The sequence below is a fragment of the Balaenoptera physalus genome (genome assembly GCF_965194825.1).
Source record: "Balaenoptera physalus genome assembly, chromosome: 3".
Taxonomy (NCBI): Eukaryota; Metazoa; Chordata; class Mammalia; order Artiodactyla; family Balaenopteridae; genus Balaenoptera; species Balaenoptera physalus.
Genome location: NC_138890.1, coordinates 134,009,505 through 134,037,042, shown reverse-complemented (window position 1 = coordinate 134,037,042; position 27,538 = coordinate 134,009,505). Strand labels below are relative to the sequence as shown.

The 27,538-nt window shown below is 41.8% G+C and overlaps 1 protein-coding gene and 1 pseudogene across 2 annotated transcripts in view; one reads left to right on the top strand and one right to left on the bottom strand.

The window, feature by feature from the left end:
• ANKRD55 (ankyrin repeat domain 55) overlaps positions 1-27,538 on the bottom strand; it is a 415,656-nt gene that overhangs the window by 142,467 nt on the left and 245,651 nt on the right. The window lies entirely within an intron of this gene.
• On the top strand, positions 9,173-13,654 carry LOC309657718 (E3 ubiquitin-protein ligase RNFT1 pseudogene; annotated as a pseudogene). Its single transcript has 3 exons — positions 9,173-10,000; positions 10,161-10,423; positions 12,728-13,654. The product of its transcript is annotated as an E3 ubiquitin-protein ligase RNFT1 pseudogene (transcript).

The window sequence follows — 27,538 nt, the reverse complement described above, 5'->3', positions numbered from 1 at the left end:
TGGGAGGATCCCACATGCCGCGGAGCAACTGGGCCCGTGAGCCACAACTACTGAGCCTGCGCGTCTGGAGCCTGTGCTCCGCAACAAGAGAGGCCGCGACAGTGAGAGGCCCGCGCACCGCAATGAAGAGTGGCCCCCGCTCGCCGCAACTAGAGAAAGCCCTCGCACAGAAACGAAGACCCAACACAGCCAAAAATAAATAAATAAATAAATAAATAAAAAGTACCTGCTTCTGCTATTCCTCCCCACCACTTCCTCAGGGGGCTTTTCTCTGACTTGATAAGTGTCACAAGGAGTTTTCTATAATTTCTCCCCACAACCTCCAATCTTATCATATCAAATTAGACTTAACAGCCAGAGGGCTTCTTCAGAGGGTAGAGCACTCACTTGGCCTAGGAATGTAGATACAGATATAAATACAAGGAAATATATATCTTCATATAAAATTGGATTATGTGTGTGTGTGTGTGTGTGTGTGTAACACAGGTACATATCTTGTGCTAATGAGTCTAGATGATAGGATGGGGGTATAGAAAGGTGAAACACAGCAATAATTGTTTTTAGCATCAATGCTTTTCCCAAACAACTCATTTTTAGAGCCAGGCCTCATGAATAGCTTCAGCCTGCTGCTGACTTGAAGGTTATACCCACGTAGAGTCAGAAGATGTATTCGAAAGGGAGGTAATGTAAGAAGAGAGAGGGATGTTCCCAGTTATGTGGCTCCCAGAAAAGCCAAGGCTGCCTCTGTGCCTGGTTTTGTGACTCCCAGCGCGGCAGAGCTCTGGCGCTTCGCCTGTGTATGGGAGGAGGGAGCTTGAAGCTGGACCAGAGGTCTGGCCAGATCAGAGGCTGAAACCCTTAACTGCTAAGGGAAAAGGATTCTTAGAGTTTGGAGCCTGGGAAGTTCACTTAGGACTTCAGTATAGGAAAGGAATCTCCAGGGCTATCTTCATTCATCTTGGGCCTGTGTCTTCATAAATATTATATTCCTATGCTCCAATCTTTGCAGCCAAAGGATTAAAAATGCCATATCTTGGCTTTCCACAGCATGTCGGGACAGTGGTTTTACTCCAGTGGTCATCATCTGTATGTTATTGCTGGAGACACTGAGATAATTTGGAATCTATAGCAGAAGGAGGAGGACAGAGTCTCTCTATTTTCTAGGCCTTTTCCAAAACAGTGTCCTAGATGTTCAAAACATCAAACTGTTATGGAAAGAGGCTATGGACTCAGAGAGACTATTCAAATCCCAGATTTTCCATTTATAAGCTGTGTGACGTTGCCAATTTTCTTAGCCTCTCTGAGCCTCAATATCCCCATCTACAAAATATGAAAAATAATACTTACTTCCCGGGCTTGTGAGGATGGAAAGACATAACATATACCAAAATGCCTACGTCTGTTCCCAGCACATAGTGAGAATTGGTTTCCTTCCTCTCTCCACACACTTATACCCATCTTTCCCTTTTTCCCTTTGCCATAACTCAGCACTTTAGAAAAGACCTTATCTATTTTTTATTTCTCCTGAAAAGGCTGTGCAAATCTAGCATGTCGACTTGATGATGTGTATGAGTGTTTATGAGAACTGTGTCAAGGAATGGGACATTCTCATTCTATCCAAATACTTGCTGTAGCTCAGAAAAGGGGACAGACAGCCCAGCCCAGGTATATGCAGGCTGAGGAAGACCAACGGCACTAACAGAAGCCAAGTAATTTCCCCACCAGGCAGAACCAAGGAGCCCGAAGTTAAAAGAATAGGATATGTTTCCCAGACATCTGTTTCTGTTGGGGGTCCTAGCACTGATCTTTGCCTCAAGGGTCTGAATGCCTAATTGCTGCAGGCATCTCAAAAGAAATTTAATCAATGGAGGCAGAAACAAATCAGTAGACAAGCTGGCCCAAATGAGATGCCCTCCACTAGAATCCTGTAATTGCCTGAGCTGGATTCCCATCACAAAATATACCCAATGAAATAGTGGAAAGCTTTTTGTATCTGGAGTGAATAGAGATCTAATGTAGGAAAATTACTAGAAAATTGAAGAAGGCAAACACAATGTTGAACATTTTAATGTAGTCCTAGAGGGAATTTTTGTTTCTGTTCTAAAGTTTTCTCAATAAGCCTGTAATAATTTTGAAAGAGGCAGATGATAACAATGGCTGGTGGAGCAGAGGCAGAGGTAAAGGGGAAAAGTAAGATGTGTTCCAAGTTAGAGCTGTATGCTTGATAATGCAGATCTGTAACTTCATGGCTTTGAGATGTAACTGCCTTAAAGTAACACAGCCTTCTCTCTCTCTCTCTCTTTATGTGTATGCGTGTGTGTGTGTGCACATGCACATATGTATGCGGCCAGTAAGTGGGCTCAAAGGCAATTCCAAAGAAGGGGATGTAAAGACTTTTTCAGCAAAGCAGAGCCCTTTGAACAAGTGTATAAAACTCACAAGATGACTTTTCTGAGCAAGTCCCCCGCCTGAATGTATAAGTATTGGTGTGAGGATACAGAGAACTGGAATCAGAGAGCTCACTGGAATCCCAAATCTTCCAGTTAGAAAATACGGGGCTTTGGGCAAGTTTTTTTTTCTGAGCTCTAATCTGTAAGATGTAGAAAATAATCCTTACTTCACAGGATTATTTTGAGGTTTAAATAAGATAAAGTTTTTTATTAGAAGCTTTGTTTTATTCAAAGAGCTAGACCCATTACTTCTGAACATCTTTTTCCATGTCTCTCTCTTTCACACCTCAAATCTCTCTTTTAACATTCCTGTTTTGATCGATCAGCAAATATTAACCAAGCACCCACCATACATTCTGTCTCCAACACAGCCTTTTGAACTCGAAGTAAAGGTCAAACCAGTGTTCCTGCTCTAAAGAGAAGAAGTCCTGGGGAGATATAGGAGGTGTGTGGTAGGGCTGGACCCAGCTCAGATTGAGGCACTGGTGAGATTGGGCTTTGGTGTTCTGCTGCCTCCCTTACAAGTACGAACTGGTTTCTTCCCTGGGCAGGCACTGTTAATAGTGCTATTTGCCCCACATTTCACTCCCTGATTTTGTAATAGGTGGATGTGCCTTGTTATTGGGAAGGGTAGGCCCCTCTCCTAACCTCAGGGGAGTGTGCCTTACTCGAAGCCCAGGGCAATCCCGTTCCCCTTTGCCCGTGATTGCTTTAAAGGAAGGCTTGAAGCTTCTGCTAAGAATTTTGCTTTCCTAGTAAAAGTCACAGATGTAGCTTGCAAAGCTCTTTTCCTTTCCTTCCATTTTCAAAGTAATGCCTGAAACTGCAGCAGCCATTCTGGGGTCATGAGGCAATAAACATAAGAATTAAAAGTCGATAACCAAAGATGGAGAAACTGGGTGTTAGAAGACAGAAGGAACCTGGATTCTTGATGATATGATAGAGCCCTGAACTGCTAAACTTTTCATTAGGTGAGATGAGTAAATGTCTGTATTGCTTAAATCACCCTTAATTGGGTTTTCTGTTACTTGCAACTAAAAGCATTCCTATCTGCTATTCCTTCCTTTTGAACAGCATCCCTTTCTGAAGTGCTGCAAGGTCATACTGTAACCTTCCTCATGGCCCAACTGCTATCTTTGTTTCAAGCTGGCTGCAGGGGATCCCTGCTAAGGTATTAGCTGGATTTAAGGTATGTTTTCATCAAAGAGAATTTACATTTTAACATAGGATTCCTGGGACCAGAAAAATTTCATAGGGACAAAGGCATAAAACCATGATGGTAGAATGACAGGTTGTGGGATGGATACTTTGCAGAGGACTGAGAATCTTAATTTCTGCCCCTTCAATCCCAGTGTGTAAGTGACCACCTGGTCTACCTATGTTTGTTTCCCCAGAGCCTTGCTTTACGCCAGGCACTCAAAATGTGCTTCACCAGCAGGTACTAGCATCACTTGAGGACTTTAAAAAATGCAAAATCTCATGCTCCAGCCCAAACCTGCTGAATCAGAACCTGAATTTTAACAAAGATCTCCAAGTGACTCATATGCACATTAAAGTTTGAGAAGCGATCCCTAGAAGACACAGAATTGCTAGAGTTAGAAAAAGATCAATTTTCTAGTACCAGGCGAATAGTTGGCCAGGCACAATGTTACAAGGAAAAACTCTCATATTGTCTTTTCATCGAGCTGCAGAGATCTGGGGTAAACCAGATTTGTTGAATAAATAAGTACAATTCTTTCAGAGTCATCTGAACGTGGAGACCAGAACCACGAAGCACAACTCACCTGTTTCAAGATTACATCTTATTTCTGAGAGAGACATGAGTTATACAGAAATTGAGAGACATAACAGAGATGGGAATAGTGGTGCTGTAGTCTAAGGAAGGGCCCACTGGAGCCAGACATGTCCTCACATTACAGGCCCTCAATTAGGTGGCTTCATGGGAGGGTCCACCCCTCCCTCAAGGACTCAGAATCTCATTATTGGCAGTGCCTGGTGATCAGGTGATTAGAGTTACCCACATGAATAAAAATAAACATTAGTTTGCATGAGACTCAAGAATGTAAAAAAATTAATTAAATAAAATATATAGCCATAATATGGTCAGGAAAGCTTTCTTTGGCCTGTTCCAGAGAATTTTCTCCCTGTGACAAGCTTTATGGTAACCCAAGTCATAATCAGAAGTCATCTTACTGATTTATCAGGAGACATCCCTAAATCAGGGACCAGACTTCTTGAAAGTCCCTAAAATCAGTTCATTTTCTTTTTTTAAAAGACAGACTTATATGGAGGCAAAATCAAAATAAGAAGGATGCTTTGTGTTCATGGAATCATTAGGGGATGAAAAGATAGAAAGACATAGTCTCTCCCCTCACAAAGTACAACCCGTGTGTTAGGACTTGCTGGTGGGTTGTAACCAGTTGTGAAGTAGTCACTAGCAATTTATAAGTTAAAGTTTTGAAGATTGTGAATGATGTGTTGTACTGGAGATGCCCAAGACTACCCTCAGATGCTCACAGTTACGGTTTATTAAAGTGAAAGGATACAGATTAAAATCAGCATAGAGAAAGGTGCATGGGAAGAAGTCCAGGAGAAACCATGTACAAGCTTCCAGTTCTCCCCTCCCAGTGGAGTTGCATGGGGATGCACTTCATTTCCCAGCAATTATGTATGACAACACATGTGAAAGGTTGCCAACCAGGGAAGCTCCCCTGAGTCTTGGTGTCAAGGGTTTTTAACTTGAGCAGCATTTGAAGTAGGATCGCCAGTAATAGGCTACTGTGAGACAAACATAGTGAGAGCTTGAATTATAGCTGTGGATATGGAAAGGAAAAGAGTCTTATTAGAAACAATTCAGATACAGAATCTATAGGACTGAACTCTAAGAATTTGGTAAATAGTGACATGTCAGAGAAAGGAATGGAAAAGAGGTTGGGAGTCACACACGTTCCAGGGTTTAGAGTACAAGGTTACTGGGATGACTGTGGTGCTACTACAGGAAATAGAGAAAATGGAAAATATGCACTGGAGACTATTTGAAGAGGGGTAGGTGGGTGGGAGTGGATCAGAGATAATCCGTTCGATTTGGAAATGGTCAGTGTGAAATACCAATAGAATGTCCAAATGATGTCCATCAGGGCATTCAAAAAATGAGCCTGTAGCTTGGGAGAGAGTTGAGGCTTGAGAACCCTTAGCATCGAGGTTCTGTGAAAATAAATGACATTATCTTGAATAGATATTTTATCTAAAGAAGACATACAAATGGCTAACAGGCACATGAAAAATGTTCAACATCGCCAATTATTAGAGAAATGCACATCAAACCCACAATGAGGTATCACCTCACACCTGTCAGAATCGTCATCATCAGAAAAATCTACAAACAACAAATATTGGAGGTGTTTGGGGAAAAGGGAACCTGCCTACACCATTGGTGGGAATGCAAATTGGTGCATGGAAAACAGCATAGAGATTCCTTAAAAAACTAAAAATAGAACTACCATATGACCCAGCAATAACTCTTATTCAAAAAGATACATGTGTTCATAGCAGCACTATTTACAATAACCAAGACATGGAAACAACCTAAGTGCCCATCAACAGATGATTCCATTAAGAAGATGTGACACACAGGTGTGCGTGCATGCACACACACACACACACACACAATGGAATATTGCTCAGCCATAAAAAAGAATGAAATATTGCCATTTTCAGCAAAGTGAATGGACCTAGAGGGCATTATGCTCAGTGAAATAAGTCAGACAGAGAAAGACAAATACTGTATGTTATCACTTATATGCGGAATCTAAAAAATAATACAAATGAATGTACATACAAAACAGAAACAGACTCACAGATATAGAAAACAAATTTGTGGTTACCAAAGTGGGGAGAGAAGGCTGGAGGGACAAATCAGGGGTATGGGATTAACAGAAAAAAACTACTATATATAAAATAGATAAGCAACAAGGATATACTATACAGCACAGGGAATTATACCCATTATTTTGTAATAACCTTAATGGAATATAATCTGCAAAAATACTGAATAACTAGGCTGTACACCTAAAACTAACACAATATTGTAAATCAACTATATTTCAATTAAAAGAAAAAAAGAAAGAAGGAGAATGTAGAGGGACAAAAGAGGCTGACCTGAGAAAGAAGTGTGGGGATGCCAATATTTAAGTGACAGGCAAGAAAGAGCCATCAGAGAATGTTAGAGAAGAGAAGCAGAGGCGAATCAGGTTGGAAGCCAAGGCAGCAAAGGGAGTCCAGAAGTCTGACATGCCCTTGAGAAGTCAAGCAGGATGTCAGAAAGAGACTGCTGAGCCTGGTTGGCAGCAAAGAAAGCCAATGCTTCATGACCTCGAGGGGGACGTTGGCCAGATTTCAGGGATTAGGGAATAAGTGAGTACTAGGAAAGCAGAGGACAGAGCCTCTCTCCCCCATGCCTCAGGGAGAAGCAGGAACTTGTGGATGGGGGTGCTGGGGTAGGAGGGGCATGGATATGACACAGGGGTAGGCAACCCAAAGCAAAATGCTGACCCAGTGGGCACCCCAAAGCTTAGAAGCAAGCTTAGAAAAGCAAGTCCCCCAAAGGCCTTAGATGATGACAAGCTTTTCTTTCTCACGAAGCTGGGGCAGTTACTTTGATAAAGCACCTTTAAAATCTGGTGATACTGTGAACGTCCCTCAGAGACTACAAGGAAAAGGATCCCACAATCATTTATCATCTGGGCGCTCCACACTCTCACGGAACTTGGCGGGTCCTTGGGTGCTGCGTTCCAGCTCAGGATCTCTACTCTTCAGATTAAAGAGTCATTACGACTCTGTTTATTTTAGAAAAGATTAATGGTTCCCCCTCCTCATTTCTCAAGAACAAACTTTCGTCTGTATAGAGTGAGTCATTAAATATATCGGCTCAACCGCTCTGGCTGCAAGATTACAGATATAAAAATCATCTGATTTTGACAAAAAACAGCTGTGCTTTTCTTATTGCTTTGAGTCCACAATCACATGTGGATAGAGACAGGGAATGTGTGACTGGTCAAGTTTTCACGATAGCCAGAGAGACACACGACCTCCACCCTAACCAGCAACCTTCCCAAGACCCTCCAACAAGTCACCTTCACTAAGATGTCTCTCAATGGATTCATGTCAAGTCAACTCAATTCAACCTACTCTCGTGAGCTATTCCCATGAATAATATGGAATATGAGGAATGAACAGGAAGGAATATTTATGCTCAGGAAGTTTACAGTCCACCAGTGGTACGTTAAACAAAACCCACTGAGAACTAAGACTGATTGTAGTAGAGGTGTTTGAGGAATGAGCACAGGAAGGCAAGCTTAGCCCGCAGGCAAGACTTTTTGGAGGGGGTGGTGTTGGACTTCATCCTGAGGGACCTTGATTGTGTGTGAGAGTGTGTGTGTGTGTGTGTGTTTGTGTGTGTGTGTGTGTGTGTGCACGTACATGTACACACAGGTATACTGGGGTTAATTAGAGGGAAAGCAAAACATTCCAGGAAAAGGTACTTTATTAAGCAAACACACAGAGGCAGAGAATTGCAGTGCATGGTTAATGCGTGCGAAAATCAGAGTGGAGGAAGTTTTAGGTCCAGATGTTCACAAACTTTGATGTGTGTTAGATCCACCTGGGCAACTTGTGACAAATTCATCAGCCCAGGCCTTGCCCCCGGATTTTACAAGCTAGGCTGCTGGGACTTGGAGATGTTAATGATTAGCCAGGGTCATACTGCTCATTAATTAGCAGCTGAACTAGCTGGAGAGCCTGTTTTCAGGGAAGGACAAGTTCCTTTGTTTATTTATTTTTTTTGTTTTTGAAGGGACCTGAGGTGTAAGATTTGTGAAGTGAGCTAAAAGAAGACTAGAGAAGCGGGTTGGACTCAAATTAATGAAAGATTGGATTAAAGGCTAAGGAAATTGGAATATTTCTATCAGCATACAGAGTCACTAAAGATTTCAGAGGGAGAAGTGACGCTGTCAAAGTAATCAGAGATGTGATCTAAGAACAAAACTTGTGGTTCACCCTGTTGACTGGAGATAGAATAACAACTGGCTTACAGATCCTGTATCTTCCCAGCCAGCTAGGCCCTCCCACTGTCATTTGAAGCATGCTCCTCTTGAAGCCCACAGAGGCCAGTTTTTTTTTTCTCCTTATATAAACAGTAAAATATCTATGTGAAAATATCACTTCATCAAGCATCTTTCAAAACAGCTCATTAAATCCTCGGAATGCAGAGTCAGTGAGAGGAATGCAAATTTTCATCTAGATTTTGACCCCAGGGCAATATATGCCCATCCTCCCTGCCCTACCTCATGTGGACCACCTCCATGGTAGGAGCAGCAGTCACAGGTCTATGCCTGAGGATACAGGGGGGAGTGCAGGTGGGGGACCAGAACAGCAAATCAGGAGTCTCGTCTATAAATGTTAGGCCTCTCAGTAACAGCAGGGGCAGGAGAGCCAGGGGATCAGAATTGTGTTGCTCCTGGGCGTCTGGGGGTCTGGGCCCTATTTATGTCTACCTTGCTTATCAAAACCTGACTGAGAGGGATGGGAAAGGTACTTGAAATTTGTACTTCCTTTAGCTCAACAGTTATTTATACTGGGTTATACTGACATTGGAAAGACAACTATTTGGGCTGTCAAGCAGGGCTGGAGTTGTTGGTCGTGGGGTTTGAAGGTGATGGCCCTGACTGAAGGCCTCGAGGCGGCATCTCCCGCTGTTCCTGCAGTCGACACCTGGGCCTCGGTCCACTCAATGTCATGAGAGGAGACAGAACCCTGAAGCAAAGAAATCTGGATCACAGAAAAGTATTCAAGGGTCATGCAAGCCAACGGTTGCCAACTGCACAGTCCTTCAGGAACTGCAGGCAGTGAGGATGCCTTAGCCTCCCATGTGTCCAAACAAGATTGATAGGAGAAGCCTCCTGTTTTGATTCTGGAGATGTTCATATCCAGAGGAACTCCATACCTAGAGAATGTGCTGGAAACCCAAGCTCCAGAAATATAAGGTCAGGTGTCCAGAGCTGTACCCAGGAACGTGTACATAGTCGCTACAGAGTCACCTCCACCATGAAGCAAGGCAGCCTGATGATACTGACACGGAGTCTGGAGATCATGGTAGTAGCTCCTTCTCAGAATTCCGATATCTCTTCAAGGGGTTGCAAAAAAGTCTATTTATTTTGATTCTGGGTGTTAAACTTGTTATACAGCATACAACAGGAGTTGCTCTTGGAATTGGGCTACTTACAACTTTTTTACATGAAACCAAAAGCATTTCAAATCAGGTTTTCCTAAGAGAAAGGTGCTCAGAGATTCAGTGTGCTTGGTTACTGGTATTCATAGCAGGATCTTCCATTCTTTCATATTACACCTTTTATTCTCAGTCACTTTATTATAGCTTAATTTTTAAAAAGCCTGCTCTAGACCTCATTCGAGCTTCTGGGAAGTACTTCAATTGCTGGAATTACAGACTTCATTCTGAAATTCCTCTTCATGGGTTTAAAATGCCTATTTTACTGGTGCCTTCTTTCATCATGTCCTTCATTTGATTTTATTTTTTTAATTTTTAAAATTTAATTATAGTTGATTTACAATGTTGTGCCCATCTCTGTTGTACAGCAAAGTGACTCAGTTATACACATATAGACATTCTTTTTTAATATTCTTTTCTGTGTATAGCACAGGGAACTATATTCAATATCCTGTGATAAATCATGCCTTTTAAATCCAAGGGTTACTGGTATATGATTTTAGAAGAATTATGTCAGTATTACCAAACTTTCGTTCCCATACCAGTTTGGTTTCCTTACCTTATAAGCTACGGGGAGTTTGGTAATGTAACTAGATGGATTCTTGGGATATTGCTGGCTTTACTCTACCTCATACTAAAAGTTCTAGACTTTTTTGCACACCTAAAAACTTTCAGACAGGGTTTTGCCAATATATTTTTTTTAATTTTTGAAATTTATTTTATATATTATTTTACACAGCAGGTTCTTATTAGTCATCCATTTTATCCACAGCAGTGTATACATGTCAATACCAATCTCCCAATTCATCCCACCCAGCCCCCCCTCCCCCACCACTTCCCCCCACCTTGGTGTCCATATGTTTATTCTCTACATCTGTGTCTCTATTTCTGCCCTGCAAACCAGTTCACCAGTATTATTTTTCTAGGTTCCACATATATGCGTTAATATAAGACATTTGTTTTTCTCTTTCTGACTTACTTCACTCTGTATGACAGTCTAGATCCATCCACGTTTCTACAAATAACCCAATTTTGTTCTTTTTTATGGCTGAGTAGTATTCCATTGTATATATGTGCCACATCTTCTTTATCCATTCATCTGTCCATGGACACCTAGGTTGCTTCCATGACCTAGCTATTGTAAATAGAGCTGCAATGAACATTGGAGTGCATGTGTCTTTTTGAATTATGGTTTTCTCTGGGTATATGCTCAGTAGTGGGATTGCTGGGTCATATGGTAATTCTATTTTTAGTTTTTTAAGGAACCTCCATACTGTTCTCCATAGTGGCTGTATCAATTTACATTCCCACCAACAGTGCAAGAGGGTTCCCTTTTCTCCACACTCTCTCCAGCAATGTTTGTAGATTTTCTGATGATGCCCATTCTAACTGGTGTGAGGTGATACCTCATTGTAGTTTTGATTTGCACGTCTCTAATAATTAGTGATGTTGAGCAGCTTTTCATGTGCTTCTTGGCCATCTGTATGTCTTCCTTGGAGAAATGTCTATTTAGGTCTACTGCCGATTTTTGGATTGGGTTGTTTGTTTTTTTGATATTGAGCTGCATGAGCTGCTTGTAAATCTTGGAGATTAATCCTTTGTCAGTTGCTTCATTTGCAAATATATTCTCCCATTCTGAGGGTTGTCTTTTCGTCTTGTTTATGGTTTCCTTTGCTGTGCAAAAGCTTTTAAGTTTCATTAGGTCCCATTTGTTTATTTTTGTTTTTATTTCCATTTCTCTAGGAGGTGGGTCAAAAAGGATCTTGCTGTGATTTATGTCATAGAGTGTTCTTCCTATGTTTTCCTCTAAGAGTTTTATAGTGTCTGGCCTTACATTTAGGTCTTTAATCCATTTTGAGTTTACTTTTGTGTATGGTGTTAGGGAGTGTTCTAAGTTTCATTCTTTTACATGTAGCTGTCCAGTTTTCCCAGCACCACTTATTGAAGAGGCTGTGTTTTCTCCACTGTATATTCTTGCCTCCTTTATCAAAGATAAGATGAACATATGTGTGTGGGTTTATCTCTGGGCTTTTTATCCTATTCCATTGATCTATATTTCTGTTTTTGTGCCACTACCATACTGTCTTGATTACTGTAGCTTTGTAGTATAGTCTGAAGTCAGGGAGCCTGATTCCTCCAGTTCCGTTTTTCTTTCTCAAGATTGCTTTGGCTATTCGGGGTCTTTTGTGTTTCCATACAAATTGTGAATTTTTTTGTTCTAGTTCTGTGATAAATGCCGTTGGTAATTTGATAGGGATTGCATTGAATCTGTAGATTGCTTTGGGTAGTAGCGTCATTTTCACAATGTTGATTCTTCCAATCCAAGAACATGGTATATCTCTCCATCTATTTGTATCATCTTTAATTTCTTTCATCAGTGTCTTATAATTTTCTGCCTACAGGTCTTTTGTCCCCTTAGGTAGGTTTATTCCTAGGTATTTTATTCTTTTTGTTGCAATGGTAAATGGGAGTGTTTTCTTAATTTCACTTTTCAGATATTTCATCATTAGAGTATGGGAATGCAAGGGATTTCTGTGCATTAATTTTGTATCCTGCTATTTTACCAAATTCATTGATTAGCTCTAGTAGTTTTCTGGTAGCATCTTTAGGATTCTCTATGTATAGTATCATGTCATCTGCAAACAGTGACAGCTTTACTTCTTTTTTTCTGATTTGGATTCCTTTTATTTCTCTTTCTTCTCTGATTGCTGTGGCTAAAACTTCCAAAACTATGTTGAATAATAGTGGTGAGAGTGGGCAACCTTGTCTTGTTCCTGATCTTAGTGGAAATGGTTTCAGTTTTTCACCATTGAGGATGATGTTGGCTGTGGGTTTGTCATATATGGCCTTTATCATGTTGAGGTTAGTTCCCTCTATGCCTACTTTCTGGAGGGTTTTTTTCATAAATGGGTGCTGAATTTTGTCGAAAGCTTTCTCTGCACCTATTGAGATGATTATATGGGTTTTCTCCTTCGATTTGTTAATATTTGCCAAGTTTTTTGCACTACCAAGTTACGAAGTGGCTGCCAGTAAGAGACAGTGTTCAGATGTGGATGATATTTGTTCAATATGTCAAGCTGAATTTCAAAAGCCAATTCTCATCTGTCAACATATATTTTGTGAAGAGAGAAAACTGTCCACTGTGCAGAACTGTGATTTCAGACAATGTAAACAAATGGAAAGATGGTGTCACTCCATCACACCTTCAAATATATTAAGTTTTGAACTTCATATTAAGTCCAAAAAATACTAACTTCATTTGCTTACAGTGACTATTGATAAAGGCATTAGAATGGATTTCAGGGCCAGAAGTTAAGAAAAATGTTTCCAAATGGTTATAGAGTATTATAATAAGACTTAAGTGTGTACTCCAAATTATCAAAAGATTAAATGAAAGAACCCTATATTTTAAAATATACATAAGTAATGTTCAACCTAATGCATATGCAACATTTATACTATCCTATTTGACAGATGACTGCAGTTAAATTGTAAATGTGTTTTCTTGTTAATACTACCAAAATGACAATCGCATAACTAGAACTAGCGGTTTTAGAGAAATTCAGGTATTCTTTCCTTTCATTATTTTCACAATAAAGAATATTTTTCATGAAACTTTGACACACTTTACCTGAAAGTAGAATTTTCTTTATTATTCCTATTTGACTTTTATAATTCCCATTCGAAAAATTCGAAAAATTTTTATAAAATTTGTATTTTTAAATGAAAGTTCTAAATGCTATATTTTACCTGTAACAATCAGATTTTCTAAGGAAGATTAATTCATTGAGGATGAAATATTTTAATATTGTATTTTTCTGTGTAGTATGATTAGCAGTCATTGAGAACAGATGATTTAAATTCCTTTTTGTTTGTGAACATCATACATACAATCCTGCCATCAGCTTTAATGTTCATGATCTTTTTTGTATAGTGGCATGGACCACCCTGACTATTACACACAAAAAAAGACAACTACTTGGCATCAATAGCTGACCAATGCAGGCATCACCCGCTTCCCTGTACATTCACCATGTGGAAAATTCCCCTGTCCTCTATTCCATAATTTTTCCTCCTTCTTTTTGTCTTCTGGAGGGCATAATATAGTTTCAACTGAAAGATTAAACAAAGACATCTTAAGTGGAAGCACTCCTTATAGAAGAAAGCTCAAGATTGTAATTAAAATGTTGGCAGTATTATTGGGTACCAGAGACACTATCACCTTAGAACAGAGATTGGGCTAAAATAACCCAGAATGAGGAAAATCTTTTTAAAGAATCATCTGCACTATGTATCAATCCATCTGCATTTTGTGTGAAAGGCAGAAGTTCAGAGGTCACATACTTTTCCTTCACACTGTGCTCAGATACAGTGTTTCTCCGTGGGCATGCTATGGTAATGCAGTAGTTCTGTGTTATATAGAATCTCCCCACAATGCAGGACACCCAGTGTCCCTAAATGCCAGCAGCACCCCTCAGTCTGGAAAAGCTGAAAATGTTCTGGGCACCACTGCTCTAATGTTTCAGAGTACATTGCATAAACTATTTCCTCGGATCAGCATAATGATTCAAAACATTAGTAACATCTTCACTCTTCAGGTGATGAACTGAGGCTTGAGATGGATTGCTGGCTTTTCCACATGGCTAGTGAAGGGTGCTGCTGGCTCTAACACCAAGGGGCAGACTCTAAATTCAGCTCCTTTTCTAAAACATTGTGCTGCCTTTCGATGGAGGCAGAGACTCAGACTTGATCTCAATCCACTAGTAAATGGAACATGTAGATGAACTGGTGTTGCTGTTGTTGTTATCTATATTTCTAGCTTTCTTCTAAGGAGCCTGGGTCTTGTTAAATAGAGGACACTTTGTTCTGTGGGTCTTTGGTGGAAGGGTAGAGGTAGGAGCTAAGAGGACCTGGGTTAGTTTGGCTAACAGAGGGAGCAGATCATGGAGCTTCCAGGGACAATGAGGGATGGAGGGAAATAGGAAAGAGAGCCACTAGGACCTAGTGAGGCCTTGAGTAATGCGACATGAAGTACCTACCCAGGCACTCTCACCCATGAGTCCCAAAACTTCAGTACAATGTATTACTCATGAAATGCTTAGAGAGTGAATTTTTTGGTGTAAAATAGCAAGGGGCTGAGTATTACTCCTGGGTTGAGAGAGGCTAATGCAGAGACAGCACACCTGGACCCAGAAGCCAGAGGCAGGAGGTACCATGAGGGTGTCAGCGACTCCGAGAATCAGCAGAAATCAAAGCAAGGCCTGGAGTTTTCACAGATGTGGAACTCGTGAATTTACCCAGACATCTGAGACTGGGGGAGCACCAGTTCACATCTGAATCGTACGCAGTTAAAGTGAGGGCCCAAACATTGCTGGGTTCTAGAATACTTTCAGGTATTAGAGGGAGGAGAAACAATCTGTGTCAGAGATTATACAGCTTGAAACTTTCCCCAAGGCAGTCTAAAGATTTGTCTCCTTATTTAAGAAAATTCACACAATATTTGAAGTGGCTGATCATTTACTTTTCACACTGGTCGGGACCATAAGAGGAATTATCTGAATAGAGTTAAAATTGGTGAATGTGGGATGTGATGAAGAAATAAATGCCCTGACATCTATTCAGCTAGTGTCGCCGGACCTGTCACTTCCATAAGCAGGGAGAAGACAACCATTCCAGGTCGTTCTCTGTAATAAACACAGGATGCTTATGTAACTTTCATGAACAGATTTCATGAAAACGACAAAATGACAGAGAATGACTGAATCCACATATGAAATAAGGACCAAATGTTAAACGTAATTATTATCCATTTATGATTATTATACACTAGGATTCTCATAAAAGCATCCAGTTTGTTCTCAGTAAAAACTTGGTGAAACCTGGCTTGTATTCCTTTGGACACACCAGTCTGGTCTTATTTTCTTGCTGGAATGCTCTGGTTTGCTGCTTTTTTGTATTCAAGACCTTATTACTGCTTGGAAAATGTTCCTTATCTTTGCATGTGCACTAATCTTTATGTGAGAAGCAGGAGATGGTGCCCCTAGGTGCCTGCCCTGCAGCTGAGAGTCTCACTGAGATCTGGGCCTGAGTGCTGCCCCCTAGGGGTTCTCTGATGCACTTCCCTGCAGCCCTGAGGAGGATGCTCATTCACTCTAGGCCAGTGGTCACCTTCAAGGCCCCCAGTGTTCCAAATAGTTCAGGGAGGAAAATAAGAGAAAAACCATTACTGATGCCAGATTTTGTGTTACCTTCTTCTACCCTGATGCTTCCCAAGAGGTCTCTCAATTCCCAATTCCCCCTCATGGTCCCAATCATCTTTCCAACCTCTTGCCCCAAGGCAGGCTTTGGCCTGACGTGTCCCAGACACAATTAGTCAGTGGTTGACTCTCATTCAAATAATAATAAAATATCAGAATAGCACTGCGTTCTTTGAAGATGAACTTGACAGGCCTGAAATCTCAAAAGAAATCTTGCAGGGATGAAGCCCAGGGTCCCCAGTGGGCCTCTCCCTGAACCCTGGGCAGAGCTTCCCATCACAGCCAGCACAGTGGGGGAACATTCTACCCAGCTTCCACTCTTTCCTCAGTGGCTCTAGATTTCTACTGCAACCTGTTTCGAATTCAATGTTTTACAAGGAAATGGCACAGAAAAGGAGCACAGCTACTGCTTAAGCAGGCAACTCTCAGGGTCCCGGAATTTTAAAGGGTTTGGAAAATATCCTAGAAATCACAGTAAAAGGGTGTTCAGGGACAAGTGTAAGACCCACCAAACAGTTCTATCAACTGAGTGAGGGATATTTACAGAAGGCAATCAGAGACCCAAAATTCCAAGGGAAAGAAACACAACCATCAGCTAAACATCTTTATCTAAATGAACTCTCCATGTTTGCAAGTGAGTCATTTCTGGACTTTGAAGCATGGATTTGAAATTTGCATGGCATGGCAATCCACTGAAGCCAATTTGACCTTTTGGTAAATATGAAGTTTTTCTGGTAAATGTCAATAGCCTCCAACCATTAGAAGTGGGGGAGACTGGGGAACCTATATGCTCCTTTCCCTACAACCATGCTACCAGGAGCCATATTACAATGAAACCTAGTTTTAGAAAATATTCTGACAACACCTAGATATTTATTCACATTAAGGGTCAAAGATAGTCTTAAGCCTGCTCTGTAGCTGGGGAGGTCCCACTCTTTACCCTTGGACCCTCTGTTCAGCATTTCCCATAAAAAGTTTAACTGAATTCAGGGCAAGCATATTCTGATGGCAGGTGTGGCCAGCTTTGTGCTGGGTCAGGCATAGGGTGTCTCGTGATGGAGAGGAATGCAGAACCAATTCGGAGGTCTAGACCGCAAGCTTGAACTATCTGTATTCAGCAAACTGGGCTTGCCAGGTGCTAATACTTCATTCAGGAAAGGGCAGTCATTCCTGTATGACACTACTTACCAGCCACCTATTTGAATACTGCTCATTTCACCAATTAAAAACTATTTTAAACACCCCCTATGCTAATCAATAAGCCTCCTGGTGTAGATTTAGCTAATTTTATGTAAGATACTAAGTGACCCAGCAAAGGAAACTATAAACAAAATGAAAAGACAACCTATGGAATGAGAGAAAATATTTGCAAACGATGTGACCGACAAGGGATTGATTTCCAAAATATACAAACAGCTCATACAACTCAAGAACAAAAAAATAACCCAATCGAAAAATGGGCAGAAGACCTAAATAGACATTTCTCCAAAAAGACATACAAATAAATGGCCAACAGGCATATGAAAAGATGCTCAACATCACTAATTATTAGAGAAATGCAAATCACAACTACAGTGAGGTAGCACCTCACACCAGTCAGAATGGTCATCATTGAAGTGTCTACAAATAACAAATGTGGAGAAAAGGGAACCCTCCTACACCATTGGTAGGAATGTAAATTGGTACAGCCACCATGGAAAACAGTATGGAAGTTCCTCAAAAAACTAAAAATAGAGTTGCCATATGATCCAGAAATCCCACTCCTGGGCATATATCCAGACAAAACTATAATTCAAAAAGATACATGTACCCCTATGTTCATGGCAGCACTATTCATAATAGTCAAGACATGGAAACAACCTAAATGTCCATCAACAGATGAATGGATAAAGAAGATGTGGTACATATATACAATGGAATATTACTCAGCCATAAAAAGGAATGAAATGGGGTCATTTGTAGAGATGTGCTTGGACCTAGAGACTGTCATACAGAGTGAAATAAGTCAGAAAGAGAAAAATGAATATCACATATTAATGCATATATGTGGAATCTAGAAAAATGGTACAGATGAACCTGTTTGCAAGGCAGAAAGAGACACAGACGTAGAGATCAAATGTATGGACACCAAGTGGGGGAAAGGGGGAGTGGGATGAATTGGAGATTGGGATTGACATATATACACTAATATGTATAAAAACAGATAACTAATGAGAACCTATTGTATAGCACAGGGAACTGTACTTAATGCTCTGTGGTGACCTAAATGGGAAGGAAATCCAAAAAAGAGGGGATATATGTATACATATAACTGATTCACTTCGCTGTACAACAGAAACTAACACAACATTGTAAAGCAACTGTACCCCAATGAAAAAAAAAGAAGATGTGGTACATACATACAATGGAATATTACTCAGCCATAAAAAAGAATGAAATAACGCCATATGCAGCAACATGGATGGACCTAGAGATTATCATACTAAATGAAGTCAGTCAGAAAGAGAAAGAAAAATACCATATGATATCACTTACATGGAATCTAAAATATGACACAAATGAAATTAACTACAAAACAGAAACAGACTCACATGGCATGGCATGTGAGATAGAGAACAGACTTGAGGTTGCCAAGGGGTGGGGGGTGGGGGACGGATGGACTGGGAGTTTGGGGTCAGCAGATGCAAACTATTATGTATAGAATGGATAAACAATAAGGTCCTATGGTATAGCACAGGGAATTATATTCAATATCCTGTGGTAAACCATAATGGAAAAGAATATAAAAGAGGAATGTGTATATATGTATAACTGAATCACTTTGCTGTACAGCTGAAATTAATACAACATTGCAAATCAACTATACTTCAATAAAAAAATAAGATACTGGGACTTCCCTGGTGGTCCATTGGTAAAGAATCCGCCTTACAATGCAGGAGATGCAGGTTCAATCCCTGGTCAGGGAACTAAGATCCCACGTGCCACGGGGCAACTAAGTCCAAGGGCCACAACCACTTAGCTCATGCGCCTCAACTAGAGAGACTGCATGCCACAAACTACAGAGCCCATGCGCTCTGGACTCCACGCGCCACAGCTAGAGAAGAAAAAACAACCCACACACCACAACTAGAGAGAAGCCCTTGTGCTGCAATGAAGAGCCCACGCGCCGCAACGTAAAGATCCCGCATGCCTCAACGAAGATTCCCCCATGCCACAACTAAGATCCAATGCAGCCAAAAATAAATAAATAAACAATAAATAAATCTTTAAAAAAAAAATAAGATACTAAGTGACCATCTTAGAAGATCTTGATTCTGGCGAGGGTTCTTCATCTGTTGGTTAACCACCTTTGGAGGGTAGATCCCCAAACACGGCATTCTAAATGCTAGCTAACTGCTCTTAGAGGATAGAGTAACTTGTATATACAACTACATCGCAACGTTTATATTGAGGTATTTTAAAATAAGGGTCACACAGACAATATAACACATGGCAACAGTGAAAAGGCAACAAAGAGTAAGACAGAGCTGGAAGCAAGATAAACAGTCTTGACTGGCTGACTTTGTGCTTTGTGAATCGTGCCTCAGGAGATGCTGAGTCCCACGTAAGGACAGGCTCTCTTTGCCGGAGATTGATTTATATTATAAGAAGTAAAGCTTGATTGGGCTGTCTCTAAAACTTTTTATTTTGAGGACTAGAATTCCACTGGCCCAGAAGTATGTAGAATAAATCATATAGCTGTATTTAGAGATTTCAGAACCTTAGAAAGAGAATTTGAGGCAAGGGTGACAGAAATGAGTCTGTTCTTTGATGCAATTCTGCATCTCCACTTGCCTCTGCTGCTGCTGAAAAGCAGTGAAAAACTCTAGGAAATAAGCCTCTAAAGGTGAAGAAGCATATTTCAAGTGTGTTATCAAAATTCTATCGATTAACAGAAAAAATGTTACTGGTGAATCCTGGCTGAAAGGTAAAAAATTATCAGTTTTTTTTTAAGGCATTCTCCCTAAAATTTAAAACTATAGTTTTTGCTGGCTCAAACTCTTTGTAAGGTGCCTCAAGCCCTTTATAGAACATTGTGGAATATAAATGAAAAAAACACATACAGGTGCATGTATGCACACACACACACACACACACACACACACACAACTGTAACTCTCATTGATACTTTATGTTAATATAAGGTTTAAAATTAAACAGGCAAGTGAAATCTTAAAATAATTTCACATTAAACCTTGGTAGTTTTAAAATTATGTCACTCATCAAACACCAAGTAACCTAAACTTTGAGATTAAACCTCTTCCGTAGAACACAAATCAATGGATCTTTCCCATTTTGAGTCCTTTTTGGAACAAGGTGGGTATGGAAATACATACAATAGTAACAACAAAATAATATAATAATAATAGTAAATAAACCAATGCCTCAATCTTATGAAATAGCTCAGTCAACCTACAGCACTTCATTTTGCTATGCTTTCTTCAGCCGCTTTGATCTCCTAGTTGCGTGGCTTCCGAAAAATAGCAGAAATAAATCAAGGTGCAATACAAAAGGTAGCAAAGGCAAGAACAGTGATTGTGTTTTTGGTTTCAGTGAGCTGAGACATTAGCAGGCTCTGGCATTAATCTACCTGGTATTAGGATAATGTTTTCAAGCAGCGGACTTTTTTAAAGAAACAAAACCCCTAAAGCCAGAGGGGCAAGATATGCACAGATTATGTGCAGATTTGTGTGGAGGTCTGTATGGAGTAGACTATATTGCCTGCATGATATGGAGGAAGGGCCCCAGAAAACCCCTCTGTCCTCAGAATATCTCCCTCACTGTCCTGTCATGGTTGACTGAGCTTCTACCATTAAAGATTTTATTTGTTGGTTTTAAGATAGTGATTTTCTAACTCCTTTATGCTGCCAACATTCTCCCTTTTGATACAATTTTATTCAGAGGCCTAATAAAACAGATAAAAGCAGAGATACTGTTGCTGAAGTAGGTGACCCATCGGATCAGCCCCTCACTCCCGCTGAGACACATCTGCAAACTGCTAGGGCTTATTGAAGGACATCTGAAAAGCCATTGGGTTAAGACAGAGCTTCCCAATTGATGTGAACAAAGGGTTACAGAAGTTGGGAGATATCAATTCCTTCAGCCCTTAAGGGAGAGGATGGTAGGGGAGGTGTGGGTGGAGCTCTGGCCAAGCCCTCTGTGGCCCATTGTCTCTCACTTTTATTTACCTCAGTGTATGGGAACATTATTATAATTTTCCATGCACTAGGCTAGGGCATTATGCCCTGATAGAGTTTATCACAATTATTACTGGTTATTAACACCTTAGCATGTGCTTTCCCCTGCCAATTCTCTAAGGAAAGGAAGCATATCTCAAGCTAATCTGGGTAGGGGAGACGTTGGAAATTGGGTCATAAGCCAGGAAGCTCTCAGGAAGGAAAGAATTGAGTGGGAGGCCAAGGAGAAGGCCCGCAGTGGGGTTCTGGATGGCCTGGAACCAAAGGGTACAACGCTAAGACAAGAGGAAGAGGACACTGGAAGAATCCGGAGGGCTCTGAAGTGAAGGCTCTGCTCTCCCACTGGACGAGGATCAGCCCGGCTCCCACGTGTCAGCTCAACCCACGTCGGGATCACGCAGGCAAACACAGAGTTTACTCCTGAGAGAGATTTTTCACAAGGTAAGTGCTCACTCGGGAGACCCAGATGAGTGGATTATTCACCTGGAAGAAGGCAGACTCGAGTTTCAAAAGGTTAGATTAGTAATTGCAACTGGGGACCCGTCTCGGGCAGGCCCCGGCAGTCTCCAACTGAAGAAACAGAGCTGCTTCCCACCTCCTCCCTCCCCAGCGTCCCGTCCTCTTCCTCTGTGTCTCAACTTCTTTTCCCATCGCTCTGACTCACAAGTGTCAGCCACCGGAGCGGCTCCCCATCTCCCAGCCCTCGGAGATCTCATTGTGAGCGGTTTCTTCTCATCCCCGTCCGCTTAGTGTTGGGCACCAATCCAGACACGACCCACTCTTCCAAAGGCGCCCCCTGAGGTGCAGCTTCCTGGCAGGGACCTTCCACAGGCAAAAATGATGTGTCTCTGAGGACTGGTGCGCCAGACGGACAATCCGAGGTTTATGGTTTTCCAGAAGGGGTTCACAAAGCCCTGCCAATTCCCCTTTCGCCATTGGCCAATTCCCTTTCACTGGCTCTCCCTGCCTGTCATCTGCTTTGTCAGCCAAATCCCTTTTCATTTTTCTCAGCTTCATCTTGGACTCAGGCCTAGTAAGTCCTGTCAAGAAGATTCCTGACGTATGAAGTTTTATGTCTCTTCCACCACCATCCTGAGAGGCGTTGCCCGTCCTTCACCTCCTTGAAATGTTTCACAGGAAGGCATTCCCGTGTCTGAAGTGGAGCATATTGGACCAAAACACCAAGTGAACAGTAGCAACGTTATTATTATTTTCCAATGAGAATTTAAATCAAAAGATGCAAAGGAGCAATCCTCCAAGGAGTTTTGGGGGGAAGGGAGAAATAAGTGGAGGAAAAACTAAAATAGAGAACGTCCTTGTACAACACTGAAACTCTTTAGTGAGAGTCAAAAATTACTCCAAAAATGGCATAGTCGTTTTGGAATCAGGATGCTTTGATTTTTGTCTAAATCCACTCATCATCCAAGTCCTTCTGAATATTCTGGGCCTGTCCCAAAGTCACTGACCTTTTTCTCCCCAAATGGCTCATGATTTCTCAGCACCATCTCTAAGTCTTAAGTGAACTCAACTCACCGTTGCTCACACACAACTTGCTGGGTCCACCGGAGGGACTTACCAAATGCAGTTCTCTTCCCATGGGATAACCTTGGTGCCTATGTGGGTTTCTGTTGGTCTGTTTGTTTAACCTAACATTTATTGAGGCTGTGCCACGCACATCGCATGATTTACCTTATTTAATTCTCAAAACAACCCTATGAGATCGGTATCATTATTGTCCCCTTTGGAGGATCATAACAGATGGGAAAACCAGCTGAGGCATTGGCTCAAGGACACAGAGCTATTACTAAGTGACAGAAAAAGAATTCTAATTCAGGCGCGTCTAACCACAGAGCCTAAGCTCGGAAACACGGACACTCTCATCGTCTCCTCCTTTGTTGAAGGAGTTTAACGTAGAGTGAGTTTAACTTTTAAACTGTTTGTAGTTTGGGGATAGAGAATGCCCGGCCTGCAGCTGGCCTCGGAAAATACAACTCTCCAGCTCCATCCCTCTTTAGATCAGCAGGAAAACCAATCTCTCTTAGCCGATCCAGCTGGGGAACTGATACTTCCTCAGCTGCCAGGCATCTATGGAAGCTGAACGCAGCTCCAGACAATACCTCTGCAGAGGTTCCCTTCAGGCACAGCCCAGCGCCCTGGCAGGTGGTGCCGCTGGGCTCCGCTTCCTGTCCGCCATGACTCAGTGCAGATCCCCCTTTGGGCTGCAGCAGTTCTTCAGGAGGAAAAAAGGAAGCTCACTCCTCACCCTTTGGCGCTACTCTGAGTCAGGGAGGGTTACACACCCACCCGGGCCTGATCCGCAGTGGTGGCGTCTTAGACGCGCTCAACCTGTCACATCCCGAGGCTCCAGACTGCCCCCTAGAGGACGGGTTTCTCTGCTGCTCCCTTCAACCAGCTGGCTGGCAGTGGAGGTGGGGTGTCGGGTGGCGGGGTGGAGCTCTCCCTCCTGTCTCCTTCTTCCTTCAAAGTATTAGTTTTGTTTAGGGGCTTCCTTGCCTTCCTCGTCCCTGGGTCCTGGCTGTGGTCACCCACTGACCCTTAGTTCACCTCAACAGATTTCAATAACTGAATCTCAGAGAAGAGGTATTGGAACTTTCGTCCCTTGCTTCACAGATCCCCGGGGTTCTCAGGCAAGTTTGCACCCGCCCCTCTCCGAAAAGTTCAAGCAGAACTTTTTAATAGTCTTAAAAAAATATTCAAGGTTCACTTACTCTGCTACAATCATAACTCAATTCTCAGGGGAAGCCTAACTACTTCGCCGTAACTTGGCTTCTGCCATTTAGCTCTTAGACTGATTTTCGCCCCACAAGCAACTTGGAGGCTTGAACTTTGTGAGCCCTGCCATGGCTGACAGTGCTCCTCAGAGCCCAATAACTGCTGTTCACCGACTGGACCCTGGAACTGCCTCTCTGTTCCTTTTGTCCCTTTTCCTTTTCTTAGCAATGTTGGGAACAAGCATGAGCAGTCCATTAATACAGGCAAGGCTGTTTGGGCTCTTCAAACAAGAGATGTCAAAGGCAGGATCCTGGGAGGGTTGTAATTATTACATTCTTAACCACCCTGCAGCCTTTCTGTACCAGACCTCTAATCTGTAATATTAGAACGTAGCTGAATCATATTTCCAATTGTCTATCTTCATCTGCAAGCCCAAGGCACACGGGGGTGTAGACTGGAGACTCAGGGTGAGCCTGGGAAGATTCAGAGGTTTTAAAAGGAGCTGATTAGCTTGGCATTTGGGAGAGAGTTTCTTCCCTTCTCTGCTCTCCTTTTATCTGACCCCAATTGGCCTCAGAAGGCCAGCCAGCTCCCAGCCTCCTGGCCCAGCTGCTGCCCCCTGCCTAGGCAAGTAGGGCCATCCTGTTGGGAAGGGGGATGTACTACTTCTCTCTATCCTCTGTATTCATCCTGCTCTTACCATATCCACCATGATAGGTTTTTCGTTGCCAAGGCTGGAAGGTGTGCGGAGGTTCCTTCCTCTTTGGGTACTATGTTTTGAACTCAATAAACTGTCATGAGGAGGAACAGACAATAAAAGTTACCATTTCTGGGCTTCCCTGGTGGCGCAGTGGTTGAGAATCTGCCTGCCAATGCAGGGCACACGGGTTCGAGCCCTGGTCTGGGAAGATCCCACATGCCGCGGAGCAACTAGGCCCGTGAGCCACAACTACTGAGCCTGCGCATCTGGAGCCTGTGCTCCGCAACAAGAGAGGCCGCGACAGTGAGAGGCCCGCGCACCGCGATGAAGAGTGGCCCCCGCTCGCCGCAACTAGAGAAAGCCCTTGCACAGAAACGAAGACCCAACACAGACAAAAAGAAATAAATACATTAATTAATTAAAAAAAAAGTTATCATTTCTTTTTTTATACTTTTTTTTTTTATAGACTTTTTACTTTTTTTTTTAAGTATTTGTTTTTTTTTTTTTTAATTTATTTATGGCTGTGTTGGGTCTTCGTTTCTGTGCGAGGGCTCTCTCTAGTTGTGGCAAGCGGGGACCACTCTTCATCGCGGTGCGCAGGCCTCTCACTATCGTGGCCTCTCTTGTTGCGGAGCACAGGCTCCAGACGCACAGGCTCAGTAATTGTGGCTCACGGGCCCAGCTGCTCCGCGGCATGTGGGATCCTCCCAGACCAGGGCTCGAACCCGTGTCCCCTGCATTGGCAGGCAGACTCTCAACCACTGCGCCACCAGGGAAGCCCCAAAAGTTATCATTTCTTAACTGACTTGTGTTGCCAGGTACTTTACCTACATTGTCTTATTTAATCCTCAGAAAAACACTGCAAAGGAGATTTTATTCCATTTCCCTATGTAAAGAATTCAAGACGAACAAGGTGCACCTAGGAAATAACTTACCTCAAAAATGATGGAGCAGGATTTCGAATCTAAAGTCGATGGTGTTCCCACCACTTGACTCTCCCTAATAGGTTGTGGCCTGTGGAGTGGGCTATGGCCTTCCCTTGGGGGAATTAGCCGAGGCAAAATCAGTACATGCTTTTCTAGTTGATTACTCTTTTTTCAATCAAAAAATATGAAAAAAGATATGCCTAAATATTGTAAATGTCATTTCAATGGATGATACTAATTTTAAAACAAAATTAAGCACTTCTCAAAGTAATCAACTCACTCATTTTGTCTAGGTATGGTTTTTATCTCACACTTGAAAAAAACCCTGAATTTCTAACTCACTCACAGATTTTTGGTTTGGAACCTCCTCCGGTTTGTCTGTAGCACTAGAATGTTCTGCAGCTTCAGTATTGCCATCATGCTGTCAGCGTCTCTACAGGAGTTCTTCCACAGTGGTTAAAGGCACAGACTACAGAGCCAGGCTGTGGGCTCACCGATTTTGCCACCTATTGAGGGCAGATGGCTTCATTGGATTATTGTAAGGATCAAATGAGTTACTAGATTCAAAGTATTTAGAATTGTAAGACCTCAATGAATTTTAATTATTATTATAAAAATGTTTTCAACGGTTCTAGAAAAAGAAATTATCTACAACTGCTTTCTAGTATTTTTGCTCAGCTGCCAGTAGAAGACAACCCACGTGTCACCCACAGATCTGGGAGGACAGCTGGACAGTCTCATCTCTGGGCAGAGGACAGAAATAGGGTGGATAATAGCTGCATATTGCTTAGCATTGCAATGAGATAATAAGACTCAAAAGAGACAGAGACCCTTTTGATCCATCTCAGTATTTTATAATAAAAGTGATCATCTGGTCATAATAAAAAAAGCAAGTACTGTCTTTCTAGAGAGAGGAGGCATTTCTAATTTCAGAGGCATAGTTCCAATCATAGAAAGAAAACTTCATTTTATACTGGAAGAAAATAAAATGTTAACAGTAGTTATCTCTGAATAGTAAGACTACTATTAATTATTTTATTTAGTTTTTTGGGGCAGTTTTCCATCATTTCCAAAATCTTTGATGAATATATTTCACTTTTATACTAAAAAAGTTATAAAAAATAAAGTTACAGGAATTGTATAAATTGATATGCAAGGTTCTTTCCAGCTTGTTTATTCTCTGTCAACATTTATTTTGATAACAGTTATGATGTTTTTCCATCATTTCCTTTGATACACTAGTGAGACTGGCAAATTTAATGCCTGTCTTAATAAACCTAATTTCAGGAGCAAAAATCATCATTGTTTACTTCTCTTCTGACATTATGCCTCTAGCTGAGACTAAAGCTAGGAAAATAGGACAAAATCTAGGGAAAACATAGAGTTTAATGTAGGTAAACCCCCCTAAGAAACATAATATTACTTAGACCTAGCCCAGGCAAACTATTATTATCTATTTGGGTTGAAGCGACACAAGCGATTCGATCCTAATTTGTAACATTTGCTCAAACACCTAGTCCCTTCTAAAACCCACGGCATTCTACTAAAATTTTTTTACTTAATATTTTAAGTATTTGTCAGCCTTCGGAACTCTTCCAAATACTTGTAAAACAAACCGAAAATTTAGATTGAATAATGAGCTCAAAAGATTTCAGGGGACTTCCCTGGTGCCACAGTGGTTAAGAATCTGCCTGCCAATGCACGGGACACGGGTTCGATCCCTGGTCTGGGAACTAAGATCCTACATGCTGCAGAGCAACTAAGCCCGTGCGCCAAAACTACTGAGCCTGCGCTCTAGAGCTCTCGAGCCACAACTACTGAGCCTGTGTGTCTACAGCCCGTGCTCCGAAACAAGAGAAGCCACCACAATGAGAAGCCTGCGCACCGCAACGAAGAGTAGCCCCTGCTTGCCGCAACTAGAGAAAGCCCACGTGCAGCAACGAAGACCCAATG